Source organism: Sciurus vulgaris, assembly GCF_902686455.1.
Source record: "Sciurus vulgaris genome assembly, chromosome: 17".
NCBI classification, from domain to species: domain Eukaryota; kingdom Metazoa; phylum Chordata; class Mammalia; order Rodentia; family Sciuridae; genus Sciurus; species Sciurus vulgaris.
In genome coordinates, this window is record NC_136478.1 from 2,385,128 (window position 1) to 2,390,600 (window position 5,473).

Here is a 5,473-nt window from a genome sequence, read left to right on the forward strand (position 1 = left end):
AGTGGGAACGGGTCCTGAGAAGCCTTGGTCCCCGCCGCCCCATCCTCCCCTTCTCCTCTCCTTCTTCCTCCTCCTCCACACGAAAGTCCAAATCGCCTGCGTGTGGATGAGCCGGAAGGGGAGGGTGGAATGGTGTGCGTGTGATTCTGCAGGACTGGAGGGTGTTGATTCTTAAAAATGGAGGATTCCAACTCACTCCTGCCTGTTGGTGTACAGAGAATGAACTGGACAGCTGACATCTCACCACAGCACACAGGGACGTGGCACGGCCGGCAACGGCATGTGGGTCGCAGCAGGGAGTTTAGGTCTATTTCCTTGATCGTGTTTTACCACTCAAGAGTTTCATCTTCAGGATACCAAATCCACATCAAAAGTCATTATCTTCCCTATAAACCAATAATATTTTGCTCAAAAATAAATCAGAAAACCAATTCCACTCACAATAGCCTTTTTTTAAAAAAAAAAAAAAAGAAAGAAAGAATGAAAGAACAAATTTAAAAAAACAAAGGAAGGAAAAAATATATATATAAAGAAATTTGTAGGAATAAGTCTAATCAAGGAGGCAAAAGACCTCTACAAAGAAAACTACAGAGCACTGAAGAAAGACATTGAAGAAGACACTAGAATATGGAAAGACCTCCCATGTTCATGGATAGGCAGAATTAATATTGTTGAAATGGACATTCTACCAAAAACAACATACAGAGTCAATGCAATGCCCATCAAAACAGCCATGATATTTTTCACAAAACTGGAAAAAATAGTCTTAAAATTTGCTTGGAGGAATAAAAGACCCAGAATAGCCAAAGTAATTCTAAGCCAAACAACAATACTTATCTTTTTTCTGACTTTAAATTGTGCTACAGAACTAAGTAACAAAAACTGCATGGTACTGACATAAAAACAGACTCAGACCAATGGAACCCAATACAAGACACAGACAAACCCACTCGGAAACAATCATCTGATCCTTGACAGAGTTGCCAAAAACATATCCTGTAGAAAAGACAGCCTTCTAATGAATGGTACTGGGGAGATTGGATATCCATATGGAGAAGAATGACATTAAATCACGATCTCTCACCCTGCAGACAGGCCAACACAAAAGGGATCAAAGACCTAAGAATGAGACCAGAAGCTATGCAACTCCTAGAAGAAAATGCAGGATCAACACTCCGGCTTTAGATGCAGGCAATGGCTTTCTCAATAGGACTCCTAAAACTCAGGGAATAATGCCAAGATTAATAAATTGGATAGCAATGAATTAAAAAGCTTCTGAACAGCAAGGGAAACAAGAATGTAAAGAGAAAACCTACATAATGGGAGAAAATCTTTGCTATCTATTCTTCTGATAGAAGATTAATATCTAGAATATATGTAAAGAACTCAAAAAACACCATCCAAAAATGCCACCATCAATAAATGAGCAAAAGAACTAAACAGACACTTCTCAAAAGAAGAAATACAAATGGTCAAAAATGTGTGAAAAAAATGTTCAGCATCTTTAGCAATTAAGGAAATGCAAATCAAAACTACACTGTATATACACACAGTGGAGTTGTACTCAGCCATAAAGAAAAGCGAATGTTTGTTGGTAAATAGATGGAACTGGAGAACACCATGTTAAGTGAAATAAGCCAGACTCAGAAAGTCAAGGGTCGTAAGTTTTCTCTTATATGTGGAAACTAAGGAGAAAAATAGGGAACAAAAGACGGGGGGTGGGTCTCATGAAAATGAAAGGGAGTCAGTGGAGGAGAGGAGAGGGACCAGGGCAAGGCGGGAGGGGAGGGAAAGGAGATACTGGGGAATGAAACTGACCAATTACACTCTTATATTCATATACAGGATTTATACTCATAATTCCTACAGCAGAAATGAGAAAAAGAAAGAATTCCCTGTTCCTTATAGAATCCCCCCACTAACTGGTAAAAGACGCTCCCTGTCACCAGTTCCCACTGTCTGTAAAGGCTACTAATAGGTAGGGACGGGGACTTTAAGGCAAGACACGTCAAAAGGAAAAACAATCAGGTAGCCTAAGACGCAGTGTCTGTGTTCATGGAGAGAGTGTGCACTTCTAGAATGGCCACTTGCAGGGGCTAGGGAAGAGCTGGCGTTGGAGATGCCGTCCAAGGTACTCGCTGTCAGACCATCAGACGGCCCACATGGGGACGACAGCCAGGTGCCAGGTTCCAAGCAATGACCAGGGCTGAGGAAGCCGGGAGCCCTGGCCAGACTTGGTGTGGCACCTTTCAGGCTGATCCCTGGTCCACGGGCTGCGTGCACAGCGGGGTTTTACAGAGTCGGGGGAGGGAGGGCTGGCCAGGACCAGGCAGAGACGGCCACACTGCACCTGGGTGCTCTTAGGATGTGGCTGCCATGGCCAAGCACCGAGCAGCTCAGCCAAGCCCTGGCTGCACAGCCTGCCCATGCTCCCTGCAGGGCTGGGAAGCCCCGTGCTGGCCCAGCGGGCATGGGGCTGCTTTGGTCAGGGGGGCAGGCGGGCCCACCAGGGAGGTCTCTGCCAACCTCAGAGCAATCCTTTGTTCGTCCTGTGAAAAGCACGCAGCAGCGAGGGCCAGGTTCCCGGGAATCTCCCTCCCTGCGCCCCTGTCACACCAGGAGCCACTGAGAGGACTGCCTGACTGGAGAACTGGGCTCTGCAGCCCGCACTTGCTCCGGGTCCAGATGACCCTCTGTGGGAGACGCTGTTGGAAGGGTTCAGTCTGGGGCGGTGAGAGAGCGAGTTGATTAAGTCGCAGGTCCACCCTCCGAGGAGAGCACCCTGTCGCCAGCTTCCGTTAAGAGCGTTAACAGTCAGTGCCTCGCTGAGCCGGGGCTTAAAACACCAGCTGGGAAACCCGAAGAATCAACAGCAGAACCCAAGCCGCGGTGCTTTCTGAGCAGGCGGGGCTCTACTTGCTAGAAAGTGACCCTGGCCCAGGGACTCAGGGCGGAGGGTGGGTCACTGCTCAGTGATCATGGTGCTGCTCCCCACCCCAGGGAAGCCCTGGGTCTGAGCCCAGCTGTGGGGGCTCTGGCAGCACTGGGGCCAACTGGGATTCGCATCTGGACCGGGCTGGGCCTGTGCTGTGGGGACGGGCACCAGGCATGCCTGCTCACCAAGCTCTCGCTGAGCCTGGCGCCGGAGCCCGATCCAGCTCTGCAGAGGTGACCGCCCAGGGAGCTCAGCGACTTGTTCCAGGGCAAGTGGACCCTTCCGGGGCTGCATCTCCCAGCTTCTGAGCTTTCAGGTTACAAGCTTTCTAGAAGAAAACTATCAGGTTATGAAAACGGGCAACTGGCTGTTTTCTCCTGAGGATGCTGCGTGCTGATCAACCTGGTCATCTTCCGACAGGCAGCAATGACAAACCCTGGGCAAGGAAATGCTTGAATGGGGTCGTGACCACAGGGACCATCTCTAACTTGCTTCTGTTTTTCCCAGGCCTAAGCGTGAAATGAGTGGTAGCCGGGCTGAGAAGTAGAGGGGAGAGGCCTGTCCCGTAGGGGCTTCTTGGAAGTGCTCTTCTGGAAGGACCAGGTCTCCCAAGCCTGAGCATCTTGAAGAGCAGAGGCCCGGCTTCAAGGCCCGCCCCAGGCAGCCCCCGCCCCAGGTGAGCCTGCACCAGCACCCCAGGTGAGAACTGGTTTGGGGTCACGGCCATCACCCCTTAGGGTTGGGCAGACCCTGCACCCGGAGCAGGAAGGGGTGGTACCTCCTGGCAAGTCAACTCAGGACAGTCCTGCTGAGAGGGACCCGCAGGGGAGCCCAGGTCTGTAGGAATCGGCCAACTCAGGGTCACGCCGTGGTCACACGGGGCGACTTGTCTTGAACACACACTCACGACTTGCCAGCAAACCAGTCTCCTGACCTGACATGCTGCTTGCCTTGATGGGGTGCAGGGACAGCCCCCGGGCAGGGGCACGGGCCGTGCAAGGTGCATGACCGTCAGTCCAGGGGCCCAGCTCACAGCCAGTGAGGGACCCCAGGTCTGCATTTGCCCAGCACCAAGGCCGACCCTTCACAGGAGGAGAGTGGGTGTGGTCCGTGAGTAGAGAGAAGCCACGGGCATCTTGCTACTGGGAGTCGTCCTCAGCTTCCACGGGCTGTGGTGGCCCACGTGTTTAAGAGGACATAGCCCTATAAACCCAGAGAACCCGCTGCTCTTGATAAACCCAGAAGATCTGGCCATGTGAGCCAGGATCCCCTCTGGGCCTTGGGTGAAGCCGCTTCTCAGGGCCAGCCACCCTCGGCTCCCCAAGTCCCCGCAGGCCGTGGGTTTGCATGCTCCAGACAGCTGGAAGAAGCGTGTGCTTCCCAAGCCATTCACAACTGAGGGTCAGTGAAGTCATCTGCGGGCCAGGTCACGATGGGGGCGGCTGATAGCCAGCCGCAGGGTAACAGGCTTGCCTCCAGAGAGGACATGTACACACACCCGGGGATCCGGGCTCCTACCAATCTGATCCACCTCTGGTTGCTACCAATTGGTGTCCCTCCCCCAAGCTTTCTTGTAACAGATGCTGATCTCATCTTCCCACCCGGTGTGACCCTGCATCCCAAGTGCCCGACTACAGGGGTCACTGATTTCCTGGGACAAGAACTTGGGGATTTTCGGTAGTAAAACAACTCTTTTCCTTCCCCCAAGCCAGCTCCTTTTATTTAAAATGGTGCAGGCTTGAAACCCTCAGAAACCACAGTCACCATGTCACTTCAGGGACAAAGTCAGAACTGCGCAGTTGGGAGGGAGGCTTCCGAAGTGGTCTGTGACTGAACCCTGCCCTGCTGGCCTTTTAACTCACACTGCAGATGCTGAAGACCTGAGAGCCGAGGATGGGTTTAAGTCCCATGCTGTGCCCTCTGACCTCTGACACCACAGCAAGGGCATCGTAGGGCGAGTCAGCCCCTGGGCTCTGCCCTGACGTCGGAGCTGGATCAGCACCTGAGGAGTAGCCCCTTCCAGAGAAGGAGGCCCAGGCTAGAGGCAGATGCAGGGCGGCCCCATGCCAGTCAGGGGACCTGATTCCTACTCACTGCCCTTGTCTGCTCCCAGGAAGCAGGGCCACCAGGTGAGGAGCAGCAGGGGGAGGTGTCCAGGAGAGGAAGCATCTGCCCTTGGACTCCCGGTCCCCAGGACCTGGCTCCCAAAATCAGACACGGCACCTAAGAGCACCTCACACAGCAAGTGGCCCCTTGAGCACCTGATCCATTTCTGTGGCTGGGGACACAGTGTCCACTCATTGCTCTCCAAGCTTTGAAAGCATCAGAGGCAACATGGCAGAACAGAGGGAATCTGAGGGACCAACGAACCAAGGCCCTGGCCCTCTCTGCCCTGTGGTCCATCTGCGTCCAAGGGGCTCTTGTCCACAGCCAGCTCGGTCACCTGCCAGGGACCCTGCCACCACGGGAGGATAGTCCTCCTTCTAGGACAAAGGATGGGGGTGAGCCGCGGGCTTGGGAGATGCTCATGTCGGAGAC

General features: G+C 52.8%; 1 long non-coding RNA gene across 1 annotated transcript; it reads right to left on the reverse strand.

The window, feature by feature from the left end:
- Positions 1 to 1,655: 1,655 nt before the first annotated feature.
- On the reverse strand, positions 1,656 to 1,941 carry LOC306648028. The gene is made up of 2 exons (XR_013760252.1): positions 1,855 to 1,941; positions 1,656 to 1,800 (listed from the first exon to the last, which is right to left on the reverse strand). It is a non-coding gene; the product is annotated as an uncharacterized lncRNA (long non-coding RNA).
- Positions 1,942 to 5,473: the final 3,532 nt, after the last annotated feature.